This window comes from Adiantum capillus-veneris, chromosome 17 (assembly GCF_014529385.1).
Source record: "Adiantum capillus-veneris isolate H3 chromosome 17, ASM1452938v2, whole genome shotgun sequence".
NCBI lineage: Eukaryota > Viridiplantae > Streptophyta > Polypodiopsida > Polypodiales > Pteridaceae > Adiantum > Adiantum capillus-veneris.
The window spans coordinates 1,432,934-1,449,445 of NC_140947.1; positions in this window are offsets into that span (position 1 = coordinate 1,432,934).

Sequence of the window (16,512 nt, forward strand, 5' to 3'; positions counted from 1 at the left end):
GTCCAGCCTTGCCGGTGTCCTGACAATACAGAACAAACATGGATCTCAAATAATGTTCCTCTTGGACAAGGATTCTACACAGGGTATACAAAGATTTGGATACTAGTCAAATCACAAGCCAACTGCAACTACACTAGACCTGCATGAAGATCACAAGAAATCAACAAGACCTAGACCGAAGCAAAGTCAACAATGGAGAAACAAAGGTCATCAAGAGATTTGGATTCCTAAGTCTCTCAATGCTCCTAGTCAAAAGTCAAAAGTCAAAAGTCAAATGTCAATGATCAATAGAGGCTTACAACAACATCAAAGATTCCTTACAATAGGACTAATTGGAGAATCAAACAGATAATGGAGTCTTCACAGTCAAAGAAGAACAACCCAACCAATGCGAATGTGAATTCAAAGAAGATGAAACAGGTATGGCAAAAGAAACCTTCAATGCCAACTTGGTCCTTCACTAATCCTCTTTTTGAGGAATTAAGCTTACTTTTACCTGAAGACATGTTTGTAGTAAGCACAAAAATGTAAAAAGTCAAGTTGCCAGAGTGCAAAAAACACTCTTTGGCATAGTCAGAGTTGGGCTGCTGAGCCATAAAATGAGCAAAGCATTAGTCCCAAAGCTTCAAGTCATATTAAACTCTGTGCTAAGAGTCATAGTTATTAGGCTTACGCTTAAGCTGGAAGAGTTGAGCGTATCTAAGTCATGTTGCTCATGCTGGATGAGATGAGCATAAGAGTTGAAGTCTATTAACTTACAATTGGTGAAGTGTCGTAGAGTCCAACACTCATGCACAGTGCACAGTAAGATGAAAGCACATATCCTCGTCAACTAAAACCATTCTTAAAGGGGATGCTAGCTTGCAAAGCCATGTTATATGCTCTTATAGCTACACCATCGTTTTGAATAACCCCTCAAAATCTTTCTTGCAGAGCATATTGTTTCCCATGCATTTTTGTGTATGCATAAATAGGATAACCCACCATTGGACATATGCATTCGACACTCTTTTTTGCTTCCACCTATGCACCTTGAGTGGACTACAACAGGCAAACCAATGTTCCATCATGCTACCCTTTCATATTTGCTACCTTTTCAATTCCATATCTATTGGCAAATAATCCCTTGAGTACTTTATTAATATTTCCAATGCTAATAAGTACTCCAATAATGCGCTTATACCAAAGGTACTTTTTTCCCACTAGGTTTTTTCCCTTTATTCATCCAGGTATTAGACCCTAATTTAGGACTGCATCATTCTACTTCCCTTGTACATATTTTTCATAAATAAACAGTAGCCTCATGCTATTACAATGGATAAATGCAACATCATCTCTCACATCAAACTATGCGTACCAATCACAATGCTGCAACAAATTGAACCTCATCAACAAATTCAACGACAAATGAAGACAATCAGTCTATCAACAACCAATCAAAAACCTTCCATAGCCTCCGAGGACGGGCACTAACATCAGAAGGGGGGAATGTTAACTGAGTCAATGTCAATTAACAGGAGGTGCTAAAGACCAAAGGCGTACGGATGCACATCAAGGATGAATACAAAGAAGAAGTAAAGATTGGAGTTACACATTTTTCATGTTTTCCCAAAATGGTCATGTATTATAAATTCCTGATTTATTTCAAGTGATTGTAATATTCTAATGTGTTACGGGCTCAATGGGAGATCCAAGCTGTAAATAATAGGTCAGTTAGTGTGCCTAGGTTGAAGATTCAGTAAGTGGTGGAGCCATAAAGGCCTTGGGTGCCCGGACATTGCATATTTTTACCCTAGGTATATAAGGCAATGCGTAAATGAAATTAGGGTTCTTAAGCTCATTGGTTGAGAGCACTCTTGGGTGAGATCTCTTGGGTGAGAGCATGTAGGTTTGATTGGAGTGTGGTGCTCGATAGATCTATGTGTCTGTGCTTGCGATTAGTGCCTTGCATGATAGGATTAGTGTTGTGTGCATCTTGCAATCGTAGTGTGTGTGATTGGGTTGATTGGAGGTGAAGGTAAGTGGATATGGAGATTGCTCTTCATTGCGGCTTAGCTCCTCCATAGGCTGAGAAGGTCACCTTGTAGAGTTAACCATTTGTGTTACCACGATTAGCTCACTAACTGTGTGAGTGTTTCCATGCCCTAGCCGGGTAGCGCATCCCTCTGTATTGACAATTTTGTTAGTCATTGGAGCTATTGCAACGATGGAACCCCCAACAGATAGGAATCTCCACTTCAGGGAATTGCACTTCAGGAAACTGCAGTATAGGAACTTGAAACTTTGATTCCTTTGGTTCACAACCTAAATATGGTATACGATTGTCAAAAATCTGATTATTTGCTTTCAACATCTCCTCATTGACTTCCCTAGCATCACAAGCACATTCTTGATTGTCCTTCGTAGGATACTCCTCTTCAAGACACATCAAAAACTGAACAACCACATTATTGGCATCATCAACATATACTATGTCATCATCTATCTTCATATGTTCCACTTCTGTGCACTGTAATGTGATATATCCCTGAATTTCAACCTCTTCAAAATTGATGCATAGTGTTTGTACATGCCTTTGTATGGGACATTGGTGGCTTCTCTTGCTCACCTCCACTTGGATTCCCTTCTTCTCAATCACCAGTTCTTCTTTTGGGTAACTTTCATTCTCTTCTTGCAAAGAAATGAGTCTTTGATGTGAGGTTTGGGGATTTTGGCTCATGAGCTGCTCCTGGCTTCCTCCTTCTTCCTTCATCATCTTTTGGACTTCATCTCTCTTGCATTGAACAACATCTCCATCTTGAATCAACTTCTTCTCTTTAGTAATCTGAGTATCTACAACTTTAATCCCATATTCAAGAACATCAAAATCAGGTTGAAAAGCTTCAGGTGCTGAAAAATCAGATTCAAGCTTTGAAAATTTAGGTTTTGAAACTGTAGGTGCCTGAAAACTATTGGTAACTAAAAACTAACAACTTGAGGTTGTTTCATGTCAAAAATAGTAACAGTTTTTTGAAAACACCATTGAGAATCATCATCACTAAGATAATCATTAAACTCATCTTCATACTACTCTGAAATAAAATTCACACGCTTCTTGTAACCTTGATATTTGTCAAGCCGTAGAGCATGACTTCCTCTTCGTACAGACCGGACTATTATGCCACTTTTGTGCATCAAGAACATCAAAAAACCAATCTAGATCCTCCTGAGCATCACGCATGTCCTGATAACATGATGTATCCTGAAAACATTGCATAATCCAATACAATTGCCTGCACAACTTTGGCATGCAATACTTGACACAAACCTCCTCCTTCTGACAAAGCGTACACATATAAGGACATTTCTTGATGAAATGGCCACCATAATCCAAGAATCAGTATGACACTGCATAAAGATGAAATTTCTTGCAAACGGTTAAGAAACTGCATAAATCTGCTTGAATTTTCTACAAAATGTCAAGAAATTGCCTGATTTCGTGTGAAAAATGAATTTCTTGCAAATTGTTAGGAAAACACCCTGCATTGCTTAAAAATGCCATCAGATTGCAAAAACAACCCTGAAAATAGTAGGACAACATCCCAATTGTTGAAAAATGCCTGATTTTTGAAAACGCCCTGAAAACCAAAAACGCTCTGAATAGAACTAGGGTTTCCACTCCTTAATTTTCCACTTCTAACAGAAACCAGCAAACGATCCCCATGTGTTGAGCCCCATTGTCCATAGAAAAGGAAAAACCTCCAACATTACATGATTAAGGAAACAAAATAGAGTTCAGGGAAGATGTAGGTTTATGAAAGATGAGAAAACATAGAAAAATAGACCATTACACACAGAAAACGTCCTTCTCCTTCTTCATTCATCAACAATATCTCAACTACAACCGCCAAAGGCTCCTTTCAAATCCCCATAAAGAGTTATGTCCATTTACCACTTTAGGACCTCATTACTTACCGCAATTTACTACAAAAATTGGAGCGTAGTAAATACCCAATCTACTTTGGGGTTAACAGGAGCCACATTGTTGTGCAAGATATGTGTGTTTGAAGCTGAAGTGCATTGCAAATCTTGGACGAACATGGAAAGTGATGACAAGGGGTCGGAGCTGGTTTTAGTGATTGAATGTGAAGTGCTTGTGATTTGGAGCACGTTTGTCCTTTTGGATTGTCAATTGGAGCCAGAATGTGAGAGTTGTGATCAATTGAAGTTTTGTCGGGGGTTGGTACTGAACGAGTTTGGCCACAACCGGAAATGTGCCATATGAGGTTTTTTGGGCCTCGACACAGTTTGCAAAGGTGAATCTCAATCACTTTTTGGAGTCAGCAAGAAGTGACAACACGTCAAGAGGAGCTATAGATGGAAAGCTAGAACCCATTGAGTTTTGACGGCCATGGAGGTACCAAATATTTTTTTGCAATTTTGGTTAATCACTTAGCTTGTGGGCTTGGTGAAGCCGGAAGGGGAGATTGTAGGTGGAGTTTGAAGCTAGCAAAGAGAGCTTTCTAGGGTATTTTGCATCCCGACCAATGGAACATTGAGTCAAGGTTGGCAAGGTGTGGACATTGGTAAAAAAAAAATTTGAGTTTTTTTGAAGTTTCTTATGGAATGTGGAATTCTAGGAGGGTGGGAAGCTCTAAGCGTTGTCGGAATGCAATGTTCTCTAGGGTCAACATGAAAAGCGCCAGGCTTATGGCTATAGAGGGATAGTCATTGTAGCCTCAAACCAAGGGAACCAAAGCAGATATGAGAAGATATAGGGTCAATTGAAGCAAACAGTGGTGCTTGAAGAGAATTTATAGAAGAACGATTCAACTTCAAACAAAATAAACTTTTGAAAGATTGAAAGCAGAAAGAAGAAAATAATTGACACAAATTTTGATGTTGAAATCTGACAAAAAGCTTCAATATCAAATCTTGAAAATTTTAACACAAATTGATTACATACATCGTTGTCGGTATGCCTTTCAATTTGCAACCCTTCAATCAAAATACCCATGATTGAAGCCAGTTGTGAGTTCCGATTTAGATAAAGACCCTAGTTTCCTTCCCTGTGCTCCTTTCTGTCTACTACTGATTACACATCTGAGAATTGACAATGAAGATCATGAAAGGGACTCGCAAAAAAGATCATTGTCTCCAGATCTTCTTCTCCACAACCGCTTGCCGAGAGAGCAAGCTACACTTTACTCAGAGGCATAGCTTCTCCCTCCCCTTTTCTCCTCGCACTTCACTTATCCACTTACCACGTCGAGCTTCTTGCCTTGCTCAGTCTATAGTAAGAGAGAGTGAGCCTCTTGCTTTGTTTAGTCGAGAGGAAGAGATACACCTCTCCTTTGCCAAGGCCAAGTGAGAGATGGCGGGCGAGAGTCCTCCCCTTGCCTTCCTCCTCAATCCTCTGTCCTCTTTTCCCCTTTGCTTCCCGACACTCTTGTTCCCTCTTTTCTTTAAAGCCCTTCCTTTTTTACAACACCACCCCCCCTCTAATCCCTAAGAAAAATACCCTTCTTTAATCACCCCTTCTCTTTTGCCTCCCCCCACAACAGTCACGGTGCCGTGACTGGTGTGGTGTTGGAGCACTAGTGATGACGTGACACCTCGAGGTGGACCTGCAGAAAAGATGGCAAAAAGAGAGCCAAAAGGGAGTGACCCGATTTGTTGAACATTTTTCGCTTTGTGGCCATTTTCATCCAAGAACTGCTCTGCTTGTCGCAAGCCATCTTCCCTTGTGAATGTTTTAATGGAAAATCAAGAGCTACTTCAGCCTGCTATTTGCTTGTTTTTTTATTCCCCTCCCTTCACTTAAATTGGGAGGCCACCTTAAGTTTATTGGCGGGCGGCCACTCATCCCAAAGGCCACCACATTTGTCATGAACGTTGACCAAGGCGTTGCTAAGCACCATATTTAGCATGCACATTGACTAAGGCATTGCTCAACTCAACCTTGTTTCCATCAACCCTTAACCCCGGGGGATTCACTAGTAGTACTAGGAAGACGTCACCTGCGTGCACCAAAACTGCCATTTTACCCCCTATATACGGTACCCTCCTTTGTAAAATCTACCTTTTTGGCCTCATAAACCCCCCCTATTGTACACTCACGTGACAGCGTACGGTAATCCTTAGTGAAGACCCCGGGCCCTTAACCAACAATATCGTTGCAAATTTAATTGCCCATCTCAGTTTCTGGATAGTGCCACATGCATTCAAGATGCAAGTATAGGTGATTGCATTTGGTGAAAGACCTTCCCTTCTCATTTGGTTAAAGAGCACCAGAGCTTCATTATTGCTAGGTAGCCAGGCACTCCCAATCACCACATTAGGCATACATAACAATTATCCTGGTGCTGCTGGCAGTATACCTTGCTTTCAAAGCTCTGTATAAGATGACACTCCACACAAGATGCTCCTCAAGCACTTATTACCCTCAAGGAATTGACAATAATAGCATTTAGAGTGCATCCCGGTCAAAGCATTGACAAATCACCATACTTCAGAACCTTATTGAAGCTCAAAACCCACAAATCGTACACTGCTTGAGGCGACCAAATTGGTACAAAACCGGCCCCCAGTGAAACTTAAATTGCTCATATCTTGTCCGTTTGTGCTACCATTAGCAATCCAAAAACACCAACATTCTCCATATGATGAGCACTTCAGACCCATGCACTCATACCAACTTTGACCCATCATCAACTTGGTGCACATCTGCAGACTATCCCAGCCTTCAAAATGCCATAACTTTCACACCGTAGCTCCAATTGACGAGCCGTAAAGGCAAACATGGAGAGCATGTCAAGCACTACAATTTTGGCCTATAGAACCACATCTTTGTAGCATCACTACCACTCATCTTATAGGAAAAAACTTTAGTTCTAAGCCCCAAAACCCACATTTAGCATACATCTTAGTCATCTTGATGACATATGAGCTGCTAGCATTGGAGCGCGCCACGTCGAACATGATTTGTCCCATAAGCAGTGTCGGGTGTGAAATAGTCGTGGTATGTACAGTGTAAGGTGTCCACCCCTCTAGCATCACAAAAAGGCATGGCCTCTTGGAGCACCTTGGCTATGGATTCTAGTGGGGGGCTGTGTGCATGCGGACTTGATGTTGGGAGTGGCAGTGACACCGGTTTTGACTATAGCAAAAGACAACAATGACGATGGAAGCAAGAGGTGATTGACAATTTGACGCATTGCTGTGCTGATTTTGCATCATCATTGGCGGCTTGTCCCATGGCCTCAAGGCCACCATATTTTTGAAGGAAAAGGGACCTTCCACTAGTGCTCATCAGGGGGCCTTCCCGTGGTGCTCAAGTGAAGAGCCAAGAGAGAGATTTCCAAAGGCCCAAGAGGTGGTTCATGCTAGTGCCCATCAGGGGGCCTTTCCGTGGTGCTCAAGTGAAGAGCCAAGAGAGAGATTTCCAAAGGCCCAAGACGGTTGTTCATGCAAGGCTGAGAGGGAAGGATGGAATTGGAAGGTGGTACAAGTATCAAGCCATGCAATGTTTGCGAAATTCAGTGTGCCACAAGTGTGTAGTGTATGGAAAAATGCCTAAATGAGCTCTAGTTGAACTGTACAAGCATATGAACATATTTATTTTTCTTTTTTTAACCTTTGTAACTCCTATAAGAAAAGGTTTTCACAATTTTGGAAGGGGTTTTTTTTATCGTGTGAGGCTTTTTGCCAGTTTGTGCTATGCGGAGCTAGAGAGGGATGCTGGCTCTTGACTTGGAGCTCATCAAAGATGTGCCAATGGAGCAGGGAATGTACATGGTTGTTTTGAGCTTAGTGGAACCATCATTGTTGTCTCTTTTGTGTCGATTTCCCCTTCTCTTCTCTTCTCTGCATGTGTATGTGCGTTTTGGGCATGTGTTGGACATGTGTACCCCCTTGAGGTCTGTTGTGAAAAGAGGGATAGAACGAGGTTGTGTGTGTGTGGAAGGAATTGAATTGGGCATGGTGGATTGATTGGCCTAGTTTGTGGTGTTGAAATGCATGAGTGCATGAATGGTCGTGTCCAAATGTTGGTTTTCCTGAGCAATTGGTCAAGTTTTGAAGGTATACTCTAGTGGATTGGGATGATGTGTATATCTTGGGCTATAGAGAGGTGCTTGCTTTTGTTTCAGGTGAGGTCTCCTTTACCCCTCTCCAATGCTACCCGATGGCAGCCAACAACTTGTTGTGGTCCCTGCGGGCATTTTAAAGCGCCACTAGAAAAAGGTGTTCCCCCTTGGCGACTACTTTCCCATTGAGCTCTCTAGCATTTCAAAACGTTGTTGAACTGAAAGCTCCTTTATTCTCTCAATCCAATGATTTCAAAATGCTGCTTCCACTTTCTTTGGAATCTACCCACCCTCTATCCCTTTATCAAACCCCCCCCCCCCCCCCCCCCCCCCAAACCCAAAAAAAAAAAAAAAACTCCTTTTATGTTCGAGCACTTTAACACGTTGGAGAGGGGGAATGGAGGAACGCACTCGACACAAACATCAAAGGCCTCTCTATATCTCAGGGTATCCACAACACCCCTATCCTCTCCGAAAACACCTTCAAAAATACACTTCACCCTAGCAGACCACCGCCTGCTCAACTTCCACTGTTCACACACTCCACAAATCCACCACACAACGCACAGTTGCTGCCACGGTCTCTCTCCACTCTTACACACTCACACAACCACTCAATCTCACTCTCTCACATAAAGCACCATCGGTCCGAGGGGGCACTCACTTCCACACTGCCGGCACCGAGGGAAAACACCAGAGAAGGAGAAAGAGAAGGGGGAAGGGGAAACCACAGCAAGACGGGGCAATAGTGGCTTGATTGCACTTCAAAAGGCATGTACAAAGGCTTGCACTGCCATCACCATGGCCATTCTCAAGAAAAAATACAAAGGGATTTGACAAGCACACTCCTCTGTGAGAGAGCTCCACTTTGCAGGCTCCAAACGGCACTCAAAAAGCCCTTAATTTGATTAAAATTTGACCTTTATAGTAAAGGGCCTTCAATTTTGGAAATTGCCCTCTCATTGGCTCATATGGCACTCTAATTTGGTATCTCTTGGAAGGGGGGAACCGCCTTGCTTTACTCTGCTCTCTCTTGCTCTCTTTGCACTTGAGGGGGGTGCAATAGCGACATCGCTATTGCCCCTAGGCTTTTTATTTTTTTCCTCTTTATTTTTTTACCCCTTTGGGAGCTTAGCCTTGCACTGCTCCTCTTTTTTACCCTTTGACCATCTCTCTCCGGCTCCCTTGACCTATCTCCCACTAGCCTCCTCTCTCTCTATTTCACTCTCTCTTCCCTTTGGTCCCGCTGTGCCTGGCCTTTGCTTTCCCTTGTTTGGCTTCACCCTCTCTTGCTCACTCTCTAGTGGGACTGCCCCCTTGGCACTTTACCTCCCGGCCGCTCTGGCCCTTTTCTCATCCCTGCGAGACTGCTCCCTGTTAGCAGAAGACTGGCGGCTACACTCAGCTAAAGAATGGCAGAATACGAAAAGAAAGAAATCCTATGTCGTCATTCCCTGATTAAGAAAAAAAAATCTGTAATTTCATTTGTAAACACTTGGGGCTTGCAGAAGTTTCCAATTTTGTATATTATTTTTGCCATTTAGCTGAGTAAGATTTTACTTTAGAACTTGAGATATTGTAATTGGAAGGTATTTATACCAAATTTTGACCTTAATAAAAAACCCCTTTTGTTAATTTTTATCAAGTGTCTGTGAGAAGCGTATTCTGTGTACGAGAGAGAGTGAGAGTTTATCTTGACGCTACGTGCACACTGGTGGTCGGAATCAAGTGCAGAGAAGTGCAACATGTTGCCCCCGGAGAGAGCTACGCGCCAACACCTATTGTGCGTATACGGCCCGGCTTCGCGAGATTGACCCGCGAGCTATTTCTGGTGATTCGGTAAGCATATGGTGTCTGTTTTTGCATTTCCACATATCCACGCGTTCGCAGTGAGTAGAGCTACACATTAGGCACTTTAGTTTTTAGAAACGACGACCTGCAAAAACCTGTTAGACATCCTACGTGATTTTGTACCGAGTGTTTTTGGGTAGGGTTTTGGGTCTTGGACCTTAGGGAGAGCGGCTTATTGGTGTTAATAGGATTTCCCTCAAGTTTCGTAGCATTTCAAGAATGTCTGGTGGGTATTTGGCTCTTGGAAGGGTTGTAGGAAATCTCCTCATGTGTACTTTTGAAGGCTATAACTTAGACATTGGGTAGAGACCTCTGTAGGAAGTAGTCAATAGTCGGTTGAGTGTAGGTTGACACCCTATGCTTGCTTCCATGCACCTGCGGGTTGAGCTTCGTCCTTAGATGACAAATCTTGTTAGGTGAGTTCTCGCTGTGCTGACGTCCATCGCGGCGTATCCGCCAACATTGGCACCGTTGCCGGGGATGAAAACCCTAGGTAGGTGACTGAGACTAGTCCTTGAGGATAGGGATTCTCTGGCTTGCCAGAGTCTTATTTTACATTTAGATAGGATCAAAGGGTGGGGGACTCTCTAGGTCTTAGGAGGAGTCTAGGGAGCGAGTGTGTGGTCTAGATCCTTCGACTTAGGTAGTATTAGGTAGGAGAGTAGGAGTTGGAGTGGTAGAGGCGGTGAAAGGATAGCTTGAGAGTCCGGGGAGACTAGGAAGCAACCGAGACACCAAAATCACCATCTCACATGATGAGTAGGAGTAGGGTAAGTAGAACATCATGATTTATGATCTGGAGCACTTCATGCATACTATATTTGTTGTTAGGCTCATCAAAGAGCTGTAAAAGACGGTAATTTGTGTTTAGAAGCTGAATTGAAGTCCAAAAGTTTCTGTGATTATTTCTGAGAGAGCTGCTGAGCATAGGGAAGCCCACTGAAAGAGAAAAATTAAAATTTAAGGCAGTAGACATCCTACGCGTAGTATGTCTTCAGAGTGATCCGGCAGGAATTTGGAGAATCTGAGTTGGCCAGAGTGTTAAGAAGGTAGGTTTTACCCTAATTTCACTTGGAAAGTGGAAGTTTGACCATATCTTGATAGGTAGTGGCCAAAAGAAAGAAATTGCCAGACATCCTACCCAATTTGTGCCAAGGCATAATTTTAAGACCAAACCCATAGGATGTCTTCAAGAGCATGACCTACATGATTTATTGAGTGCATGAGAAAGGTTTCATCTCAATTGGGTGAGAAAATTGGGGTTTAAGCAGAATTTAGCATTTTTTACTGAAAAAGGCTAGGATAGCTAAATTTGGGGTCTTTTGACATTCAAACCAAAAAATAAACACACCAGTGAGCTCAGCAAACCAAGGAAAGGCTGTGGGCTAAGTTTGGTTAAATTCTGTTGCAGAAGACATCCTACGTGTAGTATGTCTAATGCATGAAGAAAAATCCAAATTCCTATTTGAGACATACCAAGCTATCATATAGCCTTAGACAAACCTCCTAGTCAAGTTTGGTCCAATTTGGAGCTGATTGGACTGGTGAAATCATCAGAACTGACATTAGGCTTCTGAAATAGAATTCTGATCAGCTGGCCAGTTTATAGGTGTCCAAACCAAAAAATAAACACACCAGTGAGCTCAGCACATCAAGGGAAAGCCACATTGAAAATTTTGGTTGAAACAGAGCAAAAAGACATCCTACACGTAGGATGTCTACAGGGTCATTTCTTGGACAAAATTAAACAGTGGACCTACCAGGAGATTCTAATTGACTTAAGGGTTCCAAAACTTCTTCCAGAAATGAAATTGGACTTTGTCTGACCTTTTGAAGGAGCAAAGATAGAATGAAGACTTTACCTCTAGACTGATAACCACTTGGGTGGTGTATAGTTCCAGATTAGCAAACCTAATCAAGAACATCCGAAGTGTATAGAGTACAGTAGTGGTTGAGGTTAACCCTCCAGTTATACCAATCATTACGAAGACCACCTCTAGTGGTTAAATGCTTTGATTCGATTGCCGAAATTAAACGCTTGTGTACAGGTATATTCAGCAACAAGGCAAGAAGTTGAGCGAAAACTGATCCCTTGCCAAGTGAGTAGTTGGATTTGTGATAAATTGCATTGCTAAGTTTGATGAATTTAAGATCACAAAAACACATTCCTAGAGACCAAAAAGTGGCAGGTGATCAGGGTAGCTTAGTATCCACTGAAGAAAGTGTAACCCAGGCAAGGCTAGATCCATTAGCCCCAATCATTGAGGAAGGTAGTGATACTGACAATTCATCAGATAAGTCCTTCTTCATGATGGGTAGTCAACAGCCAGGAGGTTTCTCCGGTGAAGGACTAATGCTAGGAGGAAGTACCTCCCAAAACCCTTTGAATGATGCCAAGTTCACTATAATCTTCTTAGAAGGAACAAACTCTAGGGGGGGCCTAGTTTATTCTGACTATCGGGGATGCAAGTGTATTTGTATAGAGGAAAGACCTTCTCAGAAACTGGAGATAGATTCCGATACGAAAAGGGGAACCACTATCTGATAGTTAGTAACCCTGAGGATTACAACAAATATGGAGATAATGTGGCACAAGGAAAAATGGTCTCAGAGGCTCAAGAGCCACCTCCAAAAATTGATCGACCTGGAGCTCTTTTTATGTATGATAAAAAAACAACCAGGGTCTCTACCTATAATGAGAATGTGGGAATTTACAAGCATGAGATCGAGGGAGTAGTCTCTTATTTTTTATGCAAAGAACCCTACCCAAATGAGTTAAGCAAAGATAAGGTTCTTTACTTGTTCTCTTATGAAATTGCTATGGGAAAGGATATCATTTTTGTTGACAGGTACAGGCGAGAATATAAACGAATTCTCCCACAGGAGGTAGAAAAGGCAACAATTCCAGAAACATCAACATATGCCCCCGAAGAAGTACCAAGGTCCACCTATACCCCTAGCAAGTCAAAAAACCCATTTTCAGAGGAGTACGAGACAACATCACATTCTAATCGACAACAGACGTTCAACTACCATAACCAACAAGCAACCCAACCATCATTGCAGGCATGGCTCCAACAAAGTGTGACATTAGAACAAGAACTAAATAAAGATGGTTATCCAGCCACACGAGGGCTAAGAGATTTACAAGAACCACCACTCTATTCACAGTATCAAGGCCAGAGTAAGCCAAAAACTAAAGAGTCGGCAAAGCCCGGAAGACAACCCATAGAAAGAGTCCGAAGAGATGAACCACCTCTTGCAAGAACCGTCAGAAATTATGGCTTAGGAGCACCTCTAGGAGAGGAACCCTCCCACTACCGAAGGCCAGAGGAGGTATATCGAGTAGGAAGAGGAGAACCAATGATGAGATTTGTAGACCATCATAGAATTAGACCTTCTCAGGTGCAAAAATGGGTAAACAAGAAATACATGGAAAACGGAGATCCTAGGGATCATGTCGCAGCCTTTGTGCGTGTAATTAGAGCTGAAGAAGTTTTGGACTTCCCTACTCAATTGCAGGGTTTGGACTTATCCTAGAAGAGGATGCTGCCACTTGGTTGACTCTGTGGAGCATAGAGATTTTGAGTCTAAGGAGGAGGTTTTTGACGAGTTTATTGAGGAATTCTCACAAAGGGGGATAGCTCATAATACAGTCTCACAAATCCATAAATTCAAATAGAAAGAAGGGGAATCTATGCGAAAGGCAGCCCTACGACTGAAAAGATATGTGAAGTTATGTCGTGTGGAAGAACTGCCAACTCAGTCCAGACTTATGCTTATATCAAGGACTAAGGAACGCAGATCTCCAGAAGGACTTACATATGAAGAGGAGCATGACATTGAATGAGTTAACTAAGGAGGCTCTTTACCTTGTAGACAATTGTGCGGTCTACAAGGAGGGTGAATTCAAGGATCTTGATGACGATTCATCCTCACAACAAAGTGGAAGCAAGTCCGCTAAGACAACACCGAAAGGAGAAGTAGCTGTAAGCCAGGAGCAGCTTGTGGAGGAAGTGCTAAAAAAAATTAATATGTATGCCAAGCCTCAGGCTAAGCAGCCAAAGTGGTGCGCAATTCAACAAAAATGGACAAACCATGTGACGAAGGAATGTTATTATAACAAGGGATATGTGAGAGAGTGACCTTATGCTCCCCAAGCTCAGGTAGCATCTCCTCAACTTCCACCGATGCCTAGGTATCAAGCAGGTAACCTACTAGGACCTGTAGGTGTTGAAATACCACAACCAGTATTGGGGCAACAACCACCCCTACCAGGATTACGACCGGTCGGCATAAGATACACACCAACGGTAAACGAACTAGAAGAGAAGACTTTGGTGACTATGCATGCATATTATGAAGATTCCAATGGATATGCAGCAAATCCTGTCTATTATCCACCATAAGAACCCACAACGCCAGAACCTTGGAGCATGATTGGAAGTACAGGACCACCAACAGCTGCATAGGCAGCAGGAGAAGAAAGATACAACTTGGATGAATGAACACTGTTTTTCGTAGCCAACGGAGGCATGCGCGGGCAGAGGCATGTATACCAACAGAGAGGAGCTCAAGGAGCACCTCAACAGCCCAAGGGACCCTGCTACAAGTGTGGCAGAGATCATTGGCTAAGGGATTGTCCTCACGATGAAATCATTAGAGTCAATGCGTATTGCACCAAGTGTAGAATTACTCACTAGATTCCTGATTGCCCTAAGAACCCGAGCAAAGGAGCAAAAACTACTTTGAACATGCTAGAAGCAGTGCCTTCTAGTGGAGGGTCAGAAAACGAGACAGTAATACCTATTCAGGCAGTGCCACGAGCACAAGCTCAAAGAATAACAAATGAACCCATAATTGAAGAGCCAAAGATCGATGCCCCAAGTCCAAAAATGAAAAATCAGAGAAGCACTTGGAAAGCTAGAAAGGCGCGTATGAAAGCCAGGAGAGAACGAGAGCAAACAGCTCTATCCGAGGAGTTAAAACACACAAAGGATAGATTGGAGCGGTTAGAGGATTTAACTAGTTTAAGTTCACACACTGCTACAACCAAAGGATCCAAGGAAATAGTAGAACCCAAAAGTGCAGGATCGGGAGGATCAGTGCTGATAGAAAAAGTAAATAAGCAGTTGGACGCACTTTTAAAAGCATACAAAGCCAGACTCAAAAACAACCAAAACCAAGAGCAAAGGTGGATGACTTATCGATATGCATAAATAGAAAAATAGAGGTTGGAAATATGTCGAAAAATGATTGAAACAGCAAAATCCTTGATAGAAAATCCGCTTGGTAAACCTGCAAGTTGGCACGAGGTACCAGCTCCAACCCCTATCAAACCAACTCTAGAGAAACAAGTAGACGCGAAGGAGAGACTCACGACTGCCTCTGAGTCTAAGAGAGAACCTATCATAGTGCCAAATACAACAGATGAGACAATTGATGGTTTCCAGCCTAAAACATTGGTAGAAATGGGTAAGGATTGTAACAGTCTAGATGACCTGTAGAAGCAAATCCGGGAAGCAAATGAAGCTAACAGGGTGAACCACCAAATAAATAGCACTAGAAAGGAGAAAAATGAGATCTTACCTCCCGGTGAAGAGTTTGAGGCAAGATCACAAATAAACTTTGATATGCACTCACAAGGGGGGGGGACCAGGGTTCAATTAGTTCGGGGCACAGCCAACCAGACTCGCTAAAAACTCCCTCTTACCTAGGGGAGTATGAATCTCAGTCTAAGGTGAGAGCAATCCCATTTCAAAGACTTTCTCCTAACAGAGTAATGGATTCACAAGGGTTGATTGAGTTATTGTCCACACCTGTGGCATCCACAATCACGTTGGCCAAACTCCTGAGTTACGACCAAATATGTGGACCACAATCACGTTGGCCAAACTCCTGAGTTACGACCAAATATGTGGACCACCATAGGCAAATGCTTAGAAAAATTTGGAGTAAAAGACCCTACCTCGAAGCTTCAAGAAGGGATCAGAGAATTGGACAAGCCTCAACTAAACACTATGCCAATATCTTTAAACAAGGTTGGAGAATATTACGAGGGAGAAGATGGAAATACCACCACTACAACAAAATAAGGTGTCATCGACGCAGATATCGACGCGACGCTTCGCTATCCGCGTCGCTGTGAAACCAATCGCTATTTGCGACATAGGTATAGACGTGTATAGAGACGCAGATTGCCACGCACATAGCGAACCATAACAAAAAATGTTTTTCTTGGGCAGAGGGTAGGTAGCCTGGCATGTGCCCAGTTAAAAGATGGACACAGCCACAGTCAGACTTCTTGCCCTCTGTCCAAGAAAGCAAGCAGCACCAAAATATCAACCATGCTCCCACGCGCAGAAATTTCGGCAGATTTCCCTTTTTTTTTACATAAACTTTTCAAAAAAAAAACATATCATGTATACGCCTCCTACATGCTATCCACGTAGGATCTCACATGAGATTTAAGGCCAATGAAAGACAACCGTACCAGCTGAAAAGCATAACCATAACGAACCATAACCATAACTTAAAAGCATAACCATAACGAACCATAACCATAATTTAAAAGCATAACCATAACTTAAAACCA